Source organism: Brassica napus, chromosome C1, assembly GCF_020379485.1.
Source record: "Brassica napus cultivar Da-Ae chromosome C1, Da-Ae, whole genome shotgun sequence".
Classification (NCBI taxonomy): Eukaryota; Viridiplantae; Streptophyta; class Magnoliopsida; order Brassicales; family Brassicaceae; genus Brassica; species Brassica napus.
The window spans coordinates 12362059-12385062 of record NC_063444.1 but is presented as its reverse complement, the minus strand read 5'-3'; positions in this window follow the sequence as shown (position 1 = coordinate 12385062).

Here is a 23004-nt window from a genome sequence, read left to right as displayed (position 1 = left end):
GAGGCGAACTCGGTAAATAAGATCTTGCCGGAGGATAAAGCAGATGGTGTCACCTCCAAAGAGATTTTTGCTGTCACCTCCACCGATCACCAACCGAGCCTCGCTTCCACCGATCAACAACCGAGCCTCGCTTCCACCGAGCCAAGCGATCCAGTTTCAGAACCGAGCCTGGTTGTATTGGACAAGCGTGCAAAGAGTAAACGAGCGAAGAAACCTGCTCCCACTGTGAGATCTCCTTATACGGCAGAGAAAAAAAAAGATAAAGTGGCAGCCTATAATCCATTTCCGCCAGTAAACAAAGATAAGTTGAAGGAACTCGCTGATTGGTTGAAAACTGATCCGTAAGTGATTGCTTTACCCATAATAGCTTGATTTAGTCGTCCAAAACTGATTGCTTTTTTGTTTGCAGTCATTATTTAACTAAGACCGAGGACAAACCACGTACATCACCAACAAGGTGGTACCACTTCCTCCGGACAGCCAGAGGATGGCTGGAAGACTGCGTAAGTCTTCTGCACACGACTTATATTTAAGTCGTCTGGTAACTTCTAACTTGTTATATTTAATATGCAGCATATAGATGCTTGGATTAATGTGCTAAGGCAGAGGTATCAGGAGAACCCACAAGCTTTCAGGAGCGAGCGAATGTGCTTCCTGGATCACAACTTTTCCCAGTCTTGGAGAGAGCAGTATCAGCTCTTCAAAACATCGGAACCTGATCACAAAGGTTTAGGAAGAGTTCTACCTGGTGGGGCGTCGAATTTTTATGACGGATCAATACCTTCATTTTGCCAATCAAACAAGAAGTGGGGGGAGGACATTGATGATATCTATGCGCCAGTGAACTTGGACGACAAGCATTGGGTTGCTATTTGGATATCGATCCCTAAGAGGCACATAGTCGTCTGGGACAGCATACCTTCATCTAGTGTACCAGACGCATGGGATGCGATAATGGAGCCTTTTCTCCAGATGGTCCCTTATCTGCTTGTTGAGTGCGCAGCCACCGACGAAATACGGGTCAAATACGGGTTGGAGCCATACACATATGAGAGACCGCTGAAAGGTGTACCCACGGCCAACAATGGTGATTGTGGCGTGTACGCTGTAAAGTACATTGAATGTCATGCTCTTGGGGTCTCCTTTGACCCTAAAGACTTTGCTAGGTGCAACGCGAAGAAAATGAGGGATAATATGGCGGTGGATATATGGAAGGAGCTTGTTGATCAGCATCTGAAAGAAAATGTGGATGGTGATAAGTTCGTGGGCATGTATGATTAGATGTATTTGAACATGATTTTTGAACTTGTCTTTGTATTTGAACATGATTTTTGAACTTGTCTTTGTATTTGAACTTGTCTTTGTATTTGAACATGATTTTTTAACGAGCGAAGTATTTGTATTTCAGCTTGTCTTTGTATAGATTTGTAAATATATAAGTTGTCTGGAAGAAATAAGTCGTCTGGAAGGTTTTCCAACTGGACGACTTACAAATAAGTCGTCTAGAAGGTTTGGACGACTTATTATAAGTCGTCTGGAAGGTTTTCCAACTGGACGACTTACAAATAAGTCGTCTAGAAGGTTTGGACGACTTGAAGGGATAGTAGAAGGTAGTCTAAAAATAAAATACACTTGAAGGGATAGTAGAAGGTCGTCTAAAAATAAAATACACTGGACGACTTAGTAGAAGGTCGTCTAAAAATAAAATACACTGGACGACTAAAATTTAGTCGTCTGGACGGGTAATCAAGACTGGACGACTTAAATTTAGGTCGTCTGGACAACTAGTCAACTGGTTGTGTACATTGTGGTTTCGTATGGCCAGTTTCCTTGCAGTTTGAGCATCTCCGTGCCCTGTGTTTCTTCCTGGGTTTGTGTCCTCTCATCCTAGATAGCTCCAACCAAGATTGCCATCTTGATTTCTTCGGTCTCCCCCGACCACGCTTTAGTTCTGGAGGAAAGCATTCTCGTTCCTCAATATGTTGTGACACGATAGGATATATATTCTCTGAGTATCCTGCATACAGATAATTCTTTGAGTACAGTGGACATACAAGTGTGGAGATATGCAAACCAGCATGTATTCCAGCAGCTATAGCATGAGAGCAAGGTATTTTCTCCACTCCATAGACACCACAATCACACTTTGCATGTTCCAAATCAACCACACAGTCCATTTTGCCACCTTTGACAAAGAAATGCCATCCATCAATTGGTTCGACCGTCATCGTACCCGCTATCTCTTCTCGAACAGCAAGCAAGTATTCAACACCCCCGCTATGTTCAGTTGTGAGACTCAAAGCATCTTGTCTCCTTTTCCAATACCATTTTCCTAACTTCTGCCTTATGAACTCCAGCAGGAACGTAATCGGAAATCCTCTTGCTCGCTTCAGTGCGGAATTAATAGATTCAGCAATGTTGCTTGTTTTTATGTTGAACCTGTTCCCCTTACAATAAACCCTTGACCATAGCCTGACGTCGGCTTTCTCCAAATACGTTGCAAGTTCCGGGTTTGCACTCCGTATCTCAGCCATGTACCGGTCAAAATCGTAAACCGTGTGAGCATAAGCAGCCCCTTTCACCAAGTACATGAGATGTTTCCCTTTAAACTTTTTGACAATGTTATCTTGAAGGTGATAATAACATATTCCTCGGGTTGCCCAAGGAAACACCTTATCACACGCACTTTTAATGGCCTTGTGCCGGTCGGAGACTATCACCAGAGGCTTGTCATGAGATATACAACTAGCCAATTTTGTGAAAAACCATTCCCAAGAAGGTATATCTTCCTCATCCACGATCCCAAAAGCCAATGGGAATATCTGAAAATTGCCATCTTGTGCGGCTGCAACTAACATAGTTCCTCCATACTTTCCACTTAGGTGAGTTCCATCCACCACAATGACCCTTCTCTGATACTTAAAACCTTTGATAGAAGCTCCAAAAGAGAGAAATAGATACTTAAATCTTTTCATAGAATCAAGTTCTATCGCCGTGATAGAATCAGGATTTGCAATGGAGATTTGCTCGAGATATGATGCCAGACGCGAATACCCTTCTTCTGCTGATCCTCTCACCAATCTTTGTGCATATAACAGTGCTCTGTATGAAGTGGTGTAATCAAGCGCCATGCCAAACATGTTCCTCATTGCATCAGTGATATGCTGCGGAGTTATCCCATCAATGATTCCAACACGATCAATGAAAAGACTACCTACATACTTCGGAGTACAGTGTCTCCGCTGAGCGATTCGGTCTCCCGCTGAGCATAAATGTTTTTCCACATACTTTGTTACCCAAAACGTGTTTGTCCCATGTTTGACACTCGCTCTGACCTTCCATCCACAATAGCTAACCGGACATGTTGCCACAACGAGAGTTTTCGTTGATTTGTATAATCTGAAAGAAAACTTACCCCTCACTGCTGCCAACCGCAGCTCTGAAAGCAGTGCACCCTTGCTAACAAAACTCTGGTTGACATAGATACTGGTACCATTCGATTTTCCTCCTTCAATAGCATTTGTCTTAGCATATGTCTTTTGGATTTCTTCAAAACAAATATTATCATCATCTTCCTCGTCCTCATCTGGAACCTTTCCATAAAGACTGTAATCCCCACCATTCTGATCCGTTTCACCAACAATAGAATTATCAGCATCCTCCTCCCCATTTTCCTCCTCCCCATCTTGATTTTCATCTTCAACAAACTCATTATCACCAACATCTTCAAAACATTCATCAGCTTCATCATCATCACCAACATCTTCTTCCCATTCACCAGCTTCATCATCATCACCAACATCTTCTTCCCATTCACCAGCTTCATCATTATCACCAACATCTTTTTCCCATTCACCAGCTTCATCAATATCCCTTTTCTCTGAAACCGTTTCGACCTTGCTGCGGCTTGATACACAAAGACATACTCTATGGGTTTTGAGTATCTCCAGCAAGTTTCGAACTTGTCTATCACTTGTAACATGAATGGGAAGACTGCCTGGAGCCATCATCATTTCTGCTGGTAATGAGTAGCTAATCTCCACACTCACTGTTCTCATGTCCAGGTTATAATCTTCTTGAGCCATTGCAACAAGTTCAGCATGTGTTGAATCTTCATTCAATAAAAACAATCTTGCTCCTTTGAGATCATCAACCACAAAATCCCAACGGAAATCTCTCAACAACCATTCTCCATACACTGCATGTAACTGAAAAATCATCTGCAAATATTCAAAATAAAACACATTAGTAAACATAGAGAAAATGAAGAAGTTCAATAAACATTGCCGCAGACGACTTAGCATTAAGTCGTCCAGAAGACTTAAAGGTAAGTCGTCTAAAGAGGTCACTTTTGCAATTGAAAATTAAAAGGGACGACTTAATTCTAAGTCGTCCGGCTTTGTTTGTTAAAAAAAAAACTTCAGACGACTTATATATAAGTCGTCTACGAGAAACGGGCTAGTTTTGCATTTGACCGAATCGTGTCAGATCTTTGACTATTTCTGGACGACTTATAATTCAGTCGTCTCTGGGAAAGTTAAAATTTCAATATTTTATGAAAACTTGACGACTTACGTGTAAGTCGTCCTAGGTTAGTTTTGTAATTGAAAAATAAAACTTGAAATTTAACTTTCTCCAGACGACTTAGATGAAAGTCGTCCAGCTAAACGACTTAATTTAAGGTCGTCCGGGATAAGCAAGGTTTGACCAGAAAATTGGGAAAAATTCTGGACGACTTTGCTTTCCCCGGACGACTTTAAATTAAGTCTTCTGGAGGGACGACTTTATATTAAGTCGTCTGGTTAAAGTTAAATTATGAAGTTTTATTTTTCAATTACAAAACTAACCTAGGACGACTTACACGTAAGTCGTCAAGTTTTCATAAAATATTGAAATTTTAACTTTCCCAGAGACGACTGAATTATAAGTCGTCCAGAAATAGTCAAAGATCTGACACGATTCGGTCAAATGCAAAACTAGCCCGTTTCTCGTAGACGACGTATATATAAGTCGTCTGGAGTGTTTTTTTTTAACAAACAAAGCTGGACGACTTAATTTAAGTCGTCCGTTTGACCAGAAGACTCATCAGTAAGTCTTCTACATACAGATGACTTACTAGTAAGTCTTCTACGCGAACAGATCTTGAAAAAAAATTCAAATTCGTACCTTAAACTAGGTGAGATGACTTCGTTTGCACACAGGGTCTTCTCCAACCACCCAGAACCTCAAACGAAAGCAACCGTAAGTCAAAACAAAAGAAATATGGCTCTGTCAACCATAGCCCATATTTTGAATCAAAAGCTTGAGTTTTTTGGATGAATATAGAGAGAAAGTGAAAGAAATGTTGTTTTTAGTTCATAACAATTGAAACAGAGAGAGTGTAAAGAGATTTACGTGCATTAAAGGGCATTAAAAGCTCCAAACAGTTCGTACAAGGTTGTTGCCACTATTCATTGCAGTGGCAATATTGTAAATACTTGAAGAAGATGAGGTTGAGACAGTAAAGAAGCCATTTTCGAAAAAAAAAAATGTTAATGGCATTTTTGTAGATAAAATGCAGGTGTGGGGTTAAAATCTCAAAAAAAAAGGAGTAAAAAAAAAATATTAGTTTTCTGTTTGACTCCAAATTTTGAGTCACTTTTGCAAAAAGCCCATAAAACTATTCTTTTCTTTTTTTACCTGTTTAAAATATTTGGATCCTTTTTATATAGAGAATGCTCATATACTTAGTGCACAGCATAGCTGTTAGTTTTTCATTTAAGATAGTAAAATGCATTTTTATATATTTGTTAGGTGCACATTTGTTTTATATTTGTCAATTACATTCTAAATAATCAGCATTATATCTTTTTTTTTCATTTTACCCGATATAGATAAATAACTATCAATTATTGATTATTCGTTCTAGTCTGGTGACAATCTTTTTTTAAGGAACAATTTTTATTATTTTTCTTTACTCTAGTGTTTCAAGGAAAATGTAAATTTAAATTCTTATATTTTAATAATAATTTGTTTTACTTTTAATAATTAACCAACAGAAATAATAAATTCTTAAACAAACTTAATAAACACTCTACTAAAAAAGAAATTTTTTGTTTATGTTGTGTTTTTTTAGTAAGTAATTAAAGCAGACTTTATAAGCTATTATAATTAAACATAGCTTTTTTACATTCCTGAACGTCCTTGCGTTCATGGATGGCGAATATTAATTAGAAACATTTACTGGATAAGTCATAAATGTGTTGCCTTTTTAAAGGCTGGTACGGAGCGTAAAGGTCCGTGCCGTTACGGTAACGAAACTCGATCAGGAGAGGTTTAACAACAGCCGTTATCGTTAAGATTCCGTCACATTTCGCCGTCTGCTCTAACGCCAGGCAACAAGACCAGCTAGAGTTGGAAAGACACTGACCTCGTACTTGGGATAAATTACCTTGTGTGCCCCTAAGGCGGGACTAACAGCATAAGCATGTGGAAAGTGTTTAGATCTCTGATTTTTCTTCTTTTTTCTCGGTTTGTTAATAATTTACCCGCCACAAGTACACGCGTCAGATGCTGGATATTTTTAATACAGTTCTTCAACCTTTTGAACCCGCTCCATAATTTACTGGGCCTGGAACTTTTATCCGAGATCCGGATTCGATCCGTGATCCGATCCGGATTCGATCCGTGATCCGATCCGGATTCGATCTGTGATCCGATCCGGATCCAATCCAAAAATTCGGATATCCGAAGAGGCCGAATCCGGATCCAGATAGTAAAATATTGGATCTGTCAAAGCCGAATCCGGATCCGGATATCTTGATTTTTTAGTCCGGATATCCGGATCCGTAAATTTTATTAATAACTATTTCAAAAATAGTAATATCTATATATAAAAACTAATTTTATTTAATATATTTTCATTTTTCTAATAGTATATATAAATTTTATGTAAATTTTGTACTATTATACATATAAATAATTAAAAACATTATATATTTTTATTTTTAAATTATTGTTAATATTTTATATATATTAATATTATTTTTTTATTTATTTTAAGGATCCAAATCCGGATCTGGATATCTGCCGGATATTATAATTTTTAGAAGGATATCCGACACCCGGATATCCGCGAACCCCGGATCCGGATAAGGATAGTAAAATTATGGATCCGCCGGATAAGGATCCGGATCCGGATATCTTAAAATTGCCCGGATACCCGATCCGTCCCAGGCCTATAATTTACCAATTAAAATCCTAGAAATTTGTTTTTAGCTATTAAAAATCCTACGATTCATTTTATTTTATAATCAATTTTTATTGCTGATTTAGTGGTATTTAAACTTTAGACCATATCTACATCTTCCCATATGGGAGTTCCATCATAAACATAAAGGTAGACTCTAGGTTAAAGTCTCGAAACACTAAATTTTATATACACTTTTGAAGACATCATTTCTATAAAAAAATTATAATATAATGGTATATGCAATTTATTGGTCTGATTAAATATTCAGAAACCACATTAGTGATTTTGTAATTCTATTCATATTTATATAAAGTAACATTAATTAGAGGATAAACTACCATCTACCTCCATTTTCTAATCAATAATTATCGATCATGGATATAGAGCAATACTTTTTGTTTGGATGAAATGTTTATTCTACTATTTTATATTGTAAACTCGCAAACTCTTAAATCATATAATGATTTTAAAATTTTATGAATTTGATTTTTGGAATCTGTTTTTCTGAAAAACTAATTTAACATTGGTCTAAAGTTTTAGCGACTTTAAAGCCTTGATTGGTCGATCATTACCATTAGCAATAGCAGTATGATGCAGGAACTGTATGTTTTTGCTAAAATGTTTAATATGATGATTGGTAAAGCAGTATGAATATGTTATTTAAAATTATTATAAAAATTAGTATATAATATATAATATATTTATTTTAATGAATATATTTCTAATATATATATTAACATATAAAATTAAAAAGATATATAATTAATTTATTTTATTTAATACTTTTGAAAATATGTTTTTATCAAAAAATATTATTTTAAAATAAATTTTATAATTAAAATATCTATTTTTAAAAATAATTTTAAAATTTAAAATAAATTAAATTATTTAAATGTGCAATACTATTTTCTAAAAAATATTTTTATTGTAAGTTAATTTTAGAAATCAAAATTTTATTTTCTGGATATAAAAATAACTTTATGACATTATTAAATTAAATAAATAAATAAATTATATATTTTCCTTAATTTTATAAATTATAAATGCAAATTCTCTTCTAAAAGCTTCATATGAAAGTATTGGCCATAGAGCATTAGCATTTAGTAAATGTTTCTCGAAATGTTTTTCTAATAATTGTTGATTGGATAATGTAGAGCATAATGCTAATGTTAATGCTAATGCTTTACCAATCAAGATCTTATGCGGCCTTCAGATTTAGAACTTCCTAATCATTCAAAAAATAAAAAATACAATATTTGGGGGATAGCTTTATTTCCTAACATTTACACTATATCTAGTATTGTATTGCATGGACTTTCGTATAATAAGTAAGTCATCTTTAGATGATCAATAAATTTTATTCTTTTCCAACAAAAACGAATATTTGCTGCAGTCCTTCATCCATTTGGTTGTGAATAATGCCAAACTATATAAAATAAGTGACAAATCAGAAAGATGATATACTCCATAGTCCATCTTTTAATTCACCAATAAGTTCATTACATTAACTTTTTAGTTCTGTTTTTATTATGATTTAAATAGTACTATATATGGCAGAAAACGTCACTTATGACGTATTTTGACAACTTCTGTTCCCTTTAAGGATATAAATAAGCAAGATGCCTTCAAACCCACTACCACCATCTCCGGATTTTATTTTTCGTATTTAAGACTATCTTATTCTATATTTTTAATAATAACTTGGTATCTTGTCCCAGTATATTCTTAGAGCTGATTCAAACAAATCTCATAATTAGTAAGCAAATATAACAATTTATAAATCATTTCCATGTCGATATAAAATCATTTCAATTTCGTATAACTCCCAAGAGTTTGGTCTCAAATGAGCTTAATTCATCCACCGAGTTTTAGGTCAATTTTTTGGTGTAAGTTTTGTCAAATTTGTTAGTATCTTATATATTAAAACAGAAGTCATGACTTTTTTCATGTGTGATTTTTTTAAATTTGGACCATCACTTAGAAATCTTATTAAATGTATTTTATTAAGACTAATAATACATAGAATCTTTAAAATACTTTAATCATAATATCTTTTGATATCTTTTCATTTTAAATATAAATATATTTATTTTATAATTCTAACAAATCTGTTTTAAGAGATTTTTACAAGATTTTCATTTTTGAAATTATATTTAAATATTTTCACTAATTTCGAAATTAGTTTGAAATATTATTATACAATAATAAATTCAGTATTCGTTTATAAAATAAAAACTAAAAAATTCTGTAATATTTTATATATTATATAATCATAGTCAATCATATTAAAAGAAAATTATTATATTGAGCTAAATATAATAAAATTGTATTAAATTTGTAAATTTGTAAATTTTATATAATTTATTTTCGTAAGTATAAAATATTTATGTTCAAAAATAAAATCTAATATGTTGGTAAGATGGGTTAACATTAAAAAAATATATAATACATGTATAAAAATTAACATGGATTTCTTTAAAGCTTATAATATAAAATCTTTGTAACTACTTTAATCATAATATATTTTTATTTTAAATATAATATATATTTATATATTATATTTTAAAATTTTTAATAAATCTGTGTAAAAATTTTTTAACAATAATTTAATGTATTTTAAGTTATCGTTTATAAAATAAAAAATAAGTAAATTATATCATATTTTAACTACTTTATAGTCATGATCATGTAAAATACAATTATTATACTTAAATAAATATGAAAATAGTATATTCAATTGATAAATTTATAAATTTTATTTTCATAAATATAAATTATTTATTTTAAAAATATAATACGATGATAGAACGGCTTAAAATTAGCAAACCATATAATACATGTCTAAAAATTAACATATCTTAGACTTTTGTAAATACAATAATATATTATCTAAAATGAATAATCATAAAAATATTAGTAAAAAGAAATACAGCTTTGAAACACAGGTCATAATTTAGCATAAATTAAATACAAAATAATTTTCAAATATGTTTTATCATGAATATATTAATTTGCTTAATAACTAAATGCAAATAAAATAAAATAAATATATAATAAGAAGTGAAAATACATACGGTTTTAAATAATTGATTAATTATAACATGTAAATTATAAAATTATTGTATTTGAAATAGTTATATAAACATTTAAGTATATGATTAACGTTAAAAATATATACCACTAATGTTTAAAAACAATAATTTATGTATAGAAAAGTGAAAACAAACACCTGCACGGTTGCGCGGATCAAAATCTAGTTATAGATTTATAAAGTGATTTCCATTTTTTATTTTTTATTTGTCAACGATAAGGTGATTTCCATAATTCGTCCATTTATATCTACTTCGGTTTATAACCCTCTAGCCAGTCGAGAAGGTTACTGATAGTACGTTAAACAAAAAAAGAGTTGTTGTTAGGAATGGGACTTATTATCCGAGATCCGGATTCGATCCGAGATCCGCTCCGGATCCGCTCCGAAAATAGGATATCCGGGGTGCCCGGATCCGAATCCGGATAGTAAAATCTTGGATCAGTGCAAACCGAATCCGGATCCGGATATCTTAATTTTTAGGTCCGGATATCCGGATCCGGATCCGTATTTTTAAAATACATTAAATTTTTAAATTTTATTAATATTTATATTTGATATATTAATATTTATACATGAATTAATCTTATAATATTACATTTTAGTTTTTACAATATTATAAACATATATAAATATATTTATAAATATTTAATTTATGTATTATATTAAAAAAATTAGTATTTTTTGTTAAAAAAATTATTTTTAATTATTTTTACGGATCCGGATCTGGATCCGGATATCCGCGGATAATAGAATATCGAGACGGATATCCGAAACCCGGATATCCGGAAACCACGAATCCGGATCCGGATATTAAATCCACGGATCCGATCCGGATATTAAATCCACGGATCCGACGGATCCGGATCCGGATACCCTAAATTTTTCGGATATCCGGATCCGTCGTAGGGCTAAGTATGAGGCATTCCACTTGACAATTTTCATTGGTCATATCTTTTGTGTAGATTTTAAGAAACGTCGTCTTTATTTTTAAAATTTATTGCTAATTTCGGGGAAAATGCGACGTACATATCATTGTCGTGTATTTTTTTTTGTCTTCAAAATCATCAACATTACTTGGTGATTCACCAGCAAGAAGTTAAGAGAAACAAGTCAGTGAATCTTCGAAGAAAAGAGGAAATATTCCCTACATCTTTTTGATGGCATATTCCCTGCTTACATCTCTATATATAAAAAAAACATGTTGCAGAAAACGACTCGTACGTGTTTGCTCACAGTTACAGAGAGCTTGAAGCATGGAATATGCTCAAATAAAGAGTTTCATCTTAAATTTGAGAATGTTTTATGAGAATCAGGGAACAACGGAGCAGGAATTTAAAAGAAATTGTATTCTTAAACATAGAAAAGTATTGTTTGAATTTTTGCTACCGTCTGTGACGTGTTCAAGATGCTTGATTAGTGAAACATTTCTTTTGCATGTGGAGGATTAGTGATTATGATTATTATCCACAGGATTCATAATTTCTTTCTAGGCTTATATATTGTTAACAACTTTGCACTCATTACTCAATAATTAGTAAAAAACATTAGACAAGACAATTGCCCTTGTAAGTGTGGATTGGCAGTGGCCAGTGGATTGTTCTCTGGAAAAACATTAGACAAGAGGTGTTCCTCGATCCTCAGGAGCTCTGTGAGAAGTAGCAAGTTGCAAGTTTCTCTGTATATTGGTCTTGTGTCCATCTCTTACAACGTGATTCATGATTTTTATAGTCAAAATCCATCCCAAACAAAACATATTGCTCTACGCTTAATCTTATTTTTAATAAACATGAAACAGATTAAATGATCGAACTAATTTTCCATGTATTGGAAGAACTAGAAAAAAAATGAAGGTTAGGTCAGAATCTTTAACTATGATAGTATGATACTATATAATAATTATAAAAGCGTGATTGTGTGAATATTGTATAATGTAAACACTACAAGAAAACAGCGGTATTCTGACGGACATTCCGACGGAAAATGAAATCCTCGGAATATCCCGAGGAATTTCCGAGGAAACACAAAATTTGGTTTCCTCGGAATTTCTTCGGAATATACCGACGGAATTCCGAGGAAATATCAATCCGTCGGAATATTCCGAGGAAATTCTGAGGAAAAATGTGTTCCTCGGAAAAAACCGATGAATTCCGAGGAAATATTATAGCCGTTGGGGGATTTTACAAAATTCCGAGGAAATTCCGACGAACTAGCCGTTGGCGTCAGAATTCCGTCGGAATTTCCTCGGTCTGTCGGCAGGATTTAAACTATAAATACAAGCAGTCATCTTCCTCTTCATTCACTCCATATCTTCATCCTCCCTCTTATAATTCTGTTTCCCGCACACGCATCGATCGATGCGTTTTTGTACAAATACGGATCGATCGATGCGTTTAAAAAAAGGCTCCCGAGATTTTGTTCGATCCATCGATGAAATAATCTAATCGATCGATCACCTTGTTACGCTTTGGTCCATCTTAGTGATCGATCGATGCGTTTTCGGATATATATCCATCGATCGATCCGTTTATAAAAAAACTTACAAGATTTTCCGAGGACATTCCGAGGAACGCTTGAGATTCTCGATCGATCGATGGGATAATCTAATCGATCGATCACATTGTTACGCTTTGGTCCATCTTAGTGATCGATCGATGCGTTTTCGGACATATATCCATCGATCGATCCGTTTATAAAAAAACTTACAAGATTTTCCGAGGACATTCTGAGGAACGCTTGAGATTCTCGATCGATCGATGGGATAATCTAATCGATCGATCACATTGTTACGCTTTGGTCCATCTTAGTGATCGATCGATGCGTTTTGGTACATATATCCATCGATCAATCCGTTTAAAAAAAATTGACGTATTGAAACCCTAAACACTAGTTCCTCGGAATTTCCTCGGAATATTCCGACGGAATTCCGAGGAAGAAAAGGGTTTCCTCGGAATTCCCTCGGAATAATCCGAGGAAATTCCGAGGAAATAGGGTTTTTAAACTGAAAACAACGTTTTGCGGTTTGAATAACACCTATATAACCATTATTAAGTGTCTTACGTTCATTATGAAGTCAAAAATTTGTTCCTTACCGTATAATTAACACTTTTCCGATTGTATGAACGAAATCCCACAATATAAGAGAAACACTTATACCTTTTAATGAACGGTAAAGGGAATACTTTCAATTAGTTTTGAAATTTGTTATTTCATGGTTTATGCTCATCTATACATAGAATCCTCAATGGTATGCATTACAATTGTATAAGAAATAAAATACGGAAAAAAAAATTGATGTTTTGAAACCCCAAACACTAGTTCCTCGGTATTTCCTCGGAATATTTTCATTTTACCGGGCAAATATTTCGCAAAAATTGAAATTAGAATTCCGACGGAATTCCGACGGATAATGTCCGTCGGACCCTATGTTTTATAACCACGAGCCCCTTCTTCTTTCCCATTTCTCTCTTCTTCCTCTGCGCGACTCCTCTCTTCTCTCCGGCGATTTCCCCCTGAAATCCGACGATATCTCCGGCGATCTCCCCCTTCTCTTACACAAATCATGTAAGGACCCTATCCCACTCTCTTAGGTTCTATTTGTTAGGTTTTTGTTTAGTTTTGATAGATTTTTGTTAGGGTGATTGGTTATGATTGTGATTTGGTTATATAATAGGTTTAGAATTGTGATTCGGTTGAATAATTTGTTTTGTTGAATTGATTTAGAATTTTTTTATAATTTTTTTATTTTTTTGTATTTATAAAATCGATTTTTGTATATAAAATCGATTTTTGTATTTTACAAAACGATTTTTCTATATAAATTCGATTTTTTGGATTTTACAAAATCTTTTTTGTATATAAATTCGATTTTTTGGATTTTACAAAACATTTTTAATATCTATAAAACTTTTTTGTGATTAAAAACTATTATTTGGGATTTAAAAATATTTTTAATATATATATATATATATATATATTATTAAAACTATTTTTTGTAATTATTAAACTATTTTTTATTTATTAAAACTATTTCTTGTTTATTAGAACTATTTTTATATATTTATTAAATATTTTTAATATCTATAAATCTTTTTTTTGTGATTAAATTATTTGGGATTTTTTTTTTTTAAAAATTAATTTATATATTTCTGTATTTATTAAATATTTTTTTTTAATTTACAGGTCTCATGATGATCAGACCCGGCCTCGACAGCATCCTTGAAGGACAAGGATGATCGCATATCTTTGTTGGAGACCCAGATGGAGGCTCAACAGGCGGGCTATGAGGCACAGAGGAGGCTGAACCAGCAAATGATGGAGATGATGCAGAGGATGTACCCGAACGAGGTGTTCCCGGACGTGCCAGACCCGTAATTTTTTTTTTTCCAAAAACTCGGAATGTTTTATTTTTATTTGTGAAACTTTGAATATTAATTAATATGATTTCAATTTTAATTTTAAAAATTTTATTTTTTAAAAAAAATAATAATATTTTTTACATTCCGAGGAAATTAATTATATTTTTACTCGATCGATCGATGCGTTTTTGGACATATATCCATCGCTCGATCTGTTTATAAAAAACGTTCGGAATATACCGACGGACATCTTCCTCGGAATATACCGAGGGACACCTTTCCTCGGAATATACCGAGGGACATGTTCCTCTGAATATATCGAGGGACATGTTCCTCGGAATATTCCGAGGGACATGTTCCTCGGAATATTCCGAGGGACATGTTCCTTGGAATATTCCGAGGAAGATGTCCCTCGGTATATTACGAACGTTTTTTTATAAACGGATCGATCGATGGATATATGTCCAAAAACGCATCGACTGATGAACTTCCGAGGAAATATCTCGACGAAGTTCTCCCTCGGTATATTCCGAAGAGATTTCCGACAAACTAGTGATTCTCGGAATTTCCTCGGAAATTTGTTTCCTCGGAATTCCGTCGGAAAATTCCGAGGGATTTCCGAGGAAAGAAAAAATTCCGAGGAATTATTTCCGAGGACTTGTTTCGTCGATATGTCGTCGGAATAACGTTATTCCGACGAAATTCCGACGATTTTTTCCCTCAGTATCCTTGTTGTTTTGTTGTAGTGAAAGCATAGGTTTGTGAATGTTTTGGAGTGGGATGAGAACCACACATTGCGGAAAGAAATTATGTAACCATTCAGCATATATTTTGTCTAATAGTTTTCATAAAAAAAAATTAAACTAAAAAAGAAAGAGGGACGTACAATCAATATTTTCTTTATATATGTAACCATTCAGCATATATTTTTTCTATTAGTTTTCATAAACACATGTTTATGAAAAGATAGTAAAATGGTGTGGTTGGAGGTTTTTTTTGTTGTTGGAGGTATATTATTGTACAAAACCGTGTTTTATTATTTTTATTACTAAAAATGCAAAGACACATATTTAACGATCAATATTTTCTTTATATAATATGCATAAATTATCTTTACATGAGTATTAATAACCTTAATTCCTAATATTTATTATTTAGTATTTTATATTTAATATTTTTTTAAAAATGTTACAAAATTATTAATATTGTATGTGTTATATATACATACATATTTCATTTTTACATATTAACATAATTTAAATTTATAAGATAAAATCAGATTTAAAGTTTCAAATATAATTTACTTAGTTTTTTGTAAAAGCAGTTTTACCTTTCAAATATTTGTTCCGTACCGCATACCATAACCATTCAAACTTTGTCCCGCACCTTTTTTTAAGTTAAACAGCACACGTTCTGCTTTCTCTAAAACTACACTTGAACCGTATCGCATCATATTATCCGCTTGATCCGCACTGCTTAATCCATTGTTACCATTTGTAGTATGGGTATTGAATGTTTAATGCGGTCCACCTATTCCGCCATGCGGGAGTAGAGAGTGGTCACCATTCAACCTACTTTATAGTGTGTAAAAAACATTTTCTCTAAAAAAAAAAAATAGATGGGTGCGGTACATAAGTAGAACTGTTTAGAGGAATTATGCACCTAAGAAAACAAAAAGCTAAAATGGTGTGTTTCTTTTACTATTCGATAGAATTTATTTATTTTTGGTTAAAGCCTAAACAAAAAATTATGATATTGGCGGTAATAGTCCCAATAATTGAACACTGAATTTGATATTATATTCACAACATATGCATATTCAATAAAATTTCTCTCAGAAGTGAAATTGTATTTTTAATTAACTTTGCATTATTAGTTGTTTAATAAATAAATTGTTTTCAAGTAAAAATACACAAAAATCATTTTTTGTGTTCCCTGATTTATTATACCATCTTATTTCCAGATAAAAGTTTAGTATGATTTACAGAATATATAAATACTAAAATACATAGTTCTTATTATTTACACACATTTTAATGATTAATGTATTACAAAAATTATTAAATACTAATTATAATATTTATCAACTTTTAAAATGATACTACTGCATTATAAGTTTTAACAATAAAATAAAATACCGACAATAAAATCTCAGTAAAATGATATTAAATTTCATACTATAAAATCTCAGTAAAATGATATTAAATTTCATATTCATATAAAATTTAAAATTATATTTATTTTTATAAATTAATTTAACTGCTTACATACTTTTATCAAAAAAACTTACATATTAATTTCCAAATTCCACTACGAACTTTAAATTTTTAATTTATAATTAATAAGAGATAAATTATTACCTTCACCTATTTTAACAAATAACTTTATACTAGTCATGTTTATAAGTTGAATTTAATTCTTTTGGTTATAAACATATATTCTTTAGCAAAATTAAAAAATTAAAAATAATAGTGACGAGAATAAACTGCACAAATTCGGAGAATGATATATTATTTTAAAAATTACATAAGAAAGATTCAATAGTAAAATTTTGATATTGATTTAACTATATTTTTATTTTTAAATAGCAAACTTAAATTATTTTTGTTTAAAAACAACTAAGTGATTATAATTTTCAAAAAATAATAATAAGATATTGGCTATAAAATATCATTAATAGCATATTTCAGATATATAAATTATTTTAAAATAATATATATTTATAAATTATATTAGTATCACTTATTTTTTAGTTTGTAAAATATAAATATATCATATTTGTCCTGTATATACACTATTCATTATACATATCACCATTCATATTTTGTTTTGAACCGCTTATGTTAGGCAAACCGCAATTGTTCTGCAGTGTGTGTTTTCTTATACAAACCACAGTTAAACCGTACCGCAGTACTCAATCCGCTTATCCTCCGCTTAATCCGTTGTTACCATTCTAGGTGCAACATTTATTAAAACAAATATATGTACAAGGATATTTAACCTAAAAAATATTTTTATAAAAATATCTCAAGTAAATTTTGTTAAGCTTTTTAATACCTAAATTTTTTTGTTACCCAGTTTAGTACCCCAACTAATTATTTTAATCATTTTAATATACAAAATTTTACTACTATACCCATTTTAATATCCAAAATTTGTTTATTTTAATTAAAAATAATACTAAATTTCAAAAAAAAAAAAAATCTCAAAATTTTACAAAAAAAATCAGAAAATTCTAATTTATTTTCTATTTGAGAAATAAAAGTAACTAAATGTGTTTAATCTTAAATTTTGTATAAAAGTTTTAATTTTAAATAATGAATTTAGTTTGTTTTCTGAAACAGAAAACAAATTTATTTATTTTACTGCAAAATTAAATTTTAAATTTTCTCCCTAATCTATTTATCTTCTTTCCTAAATCTTAAAATAAAATTTTAAATTTTAAATTTGTTTTCTTATAATTTGGAGATTTTTAAGTATCATATGAAGCTTATCATTATTTACAATTAAAATAAACAAAGTTTGAATATTAAAAGAGGTACAGTTTAAAAATTTGTGTATTAAAATGAACAAAATAATTAGTTGTGGTATTAAATTGGGTAGTAAAAAAGTTTGGGTATTAAAAAGCTTAATGAAATTTAGTTACAGAAAGTTATCGGAGATGGAAAGACTACAAATCTTTGGAATGACTCTTGGATCGACAAGGAAACTAACCTGAAACCACACGGACCACTCTTCATCATCAACAAGGATCTAATGATTTCTGACATTCTCACAAGAGAAACCTGAAAGTGGAACTTACAGCGCATAAACACTCTTCTCCCGGAGCTTGCATCACACATTTTGGTGATCCGGCCAAGTATTTTGGGAGCCCAAGAATCTTATGTCTGACCACTAATGAAGACGAGAGCGTACTCAGTTAAGTCTGGTTACTTCTCACTAGAACAAGCTGGAAGCAGCCTCTCTACTAATGTGGATGTCGACTGGAATTTAAAGAAGCTAATCTGGAACCCACCTCTTCTGCCAAAATTGAAGTTCTTTCTCTGAAGGGTAGCTCAGAATGTCGTACTATCTGGTGAAAATTTGAAAAGGAGAGGCCTCCTGACAAACACATCATGCGTACGATGTGGAGAACTAGACTCGATAGATCACATTCTGTTCCACTGCAAATTCGCGAAGGAAACTTGGAAGTTAGGACCTTGGTCTTATGAGCTAACCATTACATCAGAGACCTCCTTCAAACCATCCCTCGGAGTTTCTTATCTTTGGAAGACGCTTCCTTGATATACCATGGATTTTACCTGTTTTTAACCATGGTATATAGATTTTTAGAGACTATTATATGTGTTTGTAGTATGTTTTAGAGTGTTTTCAGGTTCAGGTACGTTCTGGAGAACTTTGGTGATTATGGATCTTTTTTATGTGCAAAACTGCACAGACACGTCAGATATTTAGCTATGGATGGAGATCTTCCCGGTGGGATTGAGCCCATATTTTGACACAAGATATATCTTTGAGTTAGATTTCCAATGCCACCGGTTTGAGGTCAACCCAACAGTTAGATCAGAAGTTATGCTCGTTTTACTGAAGAGTGGTCAGTCTGCCTCGCAATAGAAAGCTGTCGAGGAGATGAAGGAACGTCGATCGACAACACAGCCTTGGTGTCGATCAACGTTGATGCCATAATGCGGGCCGAATATATTTCAAGACTGACTTAAGCCCAGAAGTAACCACAAATTACCAGAATACCCATGGACGACCTAAAACCCTATTTATGTATTTTCTAAACCATTGTTGACGGCTACTCTTTATTCTATTCATTGTTCTTAGTTTTACGGTTGGAGAGTAGAGAGGAACTCCTTCAGAGTCCTCTTGGAACTCCATTGGTTTTGGTTTTGGTTTTATTATTTATTCTATTGCATCTATTTATCTATGATTTCGGTGACAGCTATCATGTCTGAGTAGATCCACTGCTAGGTTTAAGGATTTTCTAGGGTTTTGAATGAACTTCTGAATTATAGGATTGTTAGGTTAACTATAGATCTTACACCAGGGTGGCTTGTAATACTAGGATCTAGAGTAGTTGGAATAGCACGAGAGTATGAGTAATTACTTGAACCTATAATCATAGGACAATTGAGAGGCATGAAAGTGCAATCAATTAATGGAACTCAAATCCTGCTGGATTAGATACCTAGGCGCATACGAGAGTTGGTCTAGGAATTTAGTTGAACATTATCGATCTGAGCGTTAATACTTGTCTGAGGAAGCATCGATTGGCGCTAGCTCAATAGCATCGATCGATGCTCATTCCTTATTTGCATGCGAGAGCTGGAACAAAGACTTAGTCAATAGATTAGACTCGCATCGAGAGCTGGATGTCTTTTGCATTAGATATCGAGTTCTAGGATCAATCCTAGCATCTATAGATAGAGTCATAATAACCTGATTGAACCCCTAAGTCTAGCAACCATCTTTCCATCACAAACAAACTCCTAATTTACTTCTTTATTATTTATTGCTTTATATATTATTTGACCTAGCATAGTCTGAAGCTAAAGTCTATTGTGTGAGATATCGAGTCTCTGTGGATACAATCCTCAAGTACTACATCTAACCTCTTATTTGAGAGAGTAGCTTGAAGGTTAATTTGAGCATATCAAATTTGGCACCGTTGCCGGGGATCGATCTCGGGTCACCCGCGTGACAGGCGGGAATACTTACCACTATACTACAACGACCTTCCCACGGTGCGATTGATTATTACTTGTTCCCAGTGGGCGTCTTGGGTAACTTGTTTGCTTCCTACGGTGGGATTTTTCCATTCCTTCATAGCACAAACCTTCCCAGTGGGCGTCTTCGGTAACTTGTTCCCTTGGATGTTCTTGAACCTCGGGATTTCAAGAAATAAGCTCATGTTTGAGAACCGATCGTCTACCCCTCAAGAAATCCTCCTCAAGCTATTTGTGCTATGAAGGAATGGAAACATTCCAACCCAATCGACCTCTCGCTGCCCTAAAGACACCACCTTTAACCCGTTTGCCTCGATCTCTGGCGACCTCTGCACACGTCGGTTATTGCAACACTGATGCGTCTTAGAAGTTTTGTTCAGGGGCCTAGCCTGGATTTTCTCTGATCACTCTGGAACCGAGCTTTATCACAAATCGATTTCGCTAGAGCATGTTTCCTCACAGATCATGGCTGAAGCCCTAGCTATTAGAGGAGCCCTACTATACGCAGCATCTATCAACATCACCCACATCTGTCTTTGACCAGAATCACAAGCGCTTGTTCAAGCAATCTCTCAAAGAAAATATAAGATGAAACTCTTCGATGTTCTCTCTGATATCGAATCTCTCTCTTTCTCCCATGTTTCCCCTTTCTCTTCTTGTCGTTTTGATTTCACTCCACGTACTGAAAATAGGTCTGCTGACCAGCTCGCAAAACCTAAATATCCTCTCATGTAACCCCAGTTATTGGGCCCCTTTAAACATTTTAACGAAATTTTTATGTTGCACAAAAAAATCATAATTAATTTGGCCTTTAAATATAATCCCAAATCAAATTTAAATTTCTATATATCATAAAATTGTACAAAAAGGAGAAATATTGCCAATCAAACTAAGGATTTGTGTGTATGATTGTCTTCACACTAGTCATTATTGCACCACAATGGTTGGAAATAGAATTTTGTATAAGTAGCTTTATTGCTTGACACCTGTAATTTTACATAATGGACTGTACTTTGTATTATGTATATGCTCGTGTGTGTGTGTGGTTTAACATGTTATTCAATCAAAGTGTCCCTTAGCCCCATCTTAAGAGTCAAGGACTCAAGGGTCACATTTCGCATCATAAAATTTCCTTTAATCCGATATTGACATTGGAATTATAGTTGAACAAGTAATCTTACCGTGAAATGTGGTTTTTTAATCAAATGTTTCGTTATTAATTAAAGAGGATCCTAAGATGCGTATAAAAACTGGAATAAGATGCAAATAATAATTTAGTAAGATTTTATACGTGTGAACAACAACACTCTACCGGTAGCTAGATTTATAGTCAAATGAAATGCTCCGAAATATGCAATAATTTATACGTTAACCACATTGTTTTTCTGCACACGCTAACTGTACATGGAAAATAATTGTGAATGGAGATATTAAAACATAATTAGCACATATATGTAAATATAAATTAAAATAAAATTGAAAGGAATAGAGGAACTAGCATATGATTGGCTGGACAAAAATAGAGTTTGCTCAGCCATGTGGAGACCAACTATTTGAATGTTTCGTGGCCTAATATATATCTACACATTTGATTTGATCTCAAATTGGTACAAGTATGATCAGATGTATATCATATATTAAATTAAATAATAAAACATATTACATAAATTTATTATATAACATATTATATTAATTAATCTTTTCATAGAACACAATTAGTTTTTACATAGAAAAAATATTTTTAACATTTATTTTTCAAAAATGAAAAGTAGAACAAAGTTGTAACCCTAAAAAGAAAGTAAATTTCAATCTTACTACTAGGTTTGTAGAAGAAATTCGTAGAATAATAACGAATTCATATAAGTAAGAACAACTTATTAGAGATAAAAGTAACATCATCTCTGATTTCTTGTTTTTCGCGTTCACAAAAAATATATCTTACAAGTTACAACGCATAAATACTAAAGTCCGAAAAAAATTTAAATATATGCGTTTACATTTCTAGCAAAGAATATGCGCGATCTCCTGAACCTGAACTAGAAAACTTTATAGGTTTTTAGAGAATATATATAAAAGATTTAGATACAGAGATTTATGTTCTCAGGATTCAAAGTTTCAATATAGATCAAAAAAATAAACTAGATCAAAAAAATAAACTTTTCACTCATTTAAGCACATTGTAAATAAAATAGCTTGTTATGATTCTATCTAATTTCTTGTATGATCTATTATGTTCAAATAACTTTCAGTAAAACAAAGTGTTAAGAAAAACATGGTGCATGTAATCTTTTGTATATCATTGATCTAACCATTTTGGAGTACATATAACTTTTTGTTATATTACCCAATACTATATATAGTTATTAAAAAAATTTAGTGGTGATGCAACATAATATCAAAAATAAGAAATTATGAAAACATATTCAAAGATAAAGTAAGTTTTTTTAATCCAAGATGAATTAACAGCATTTTATAAAAATGTATTGTAAAATAGAATGGGAGGGACCACTTATTGTAAATTGATTATAGCAGCCGGATAAATAAACATATACATTGAAATGTTATTGGTCGTTGCTGCTATTATTATTATATTTA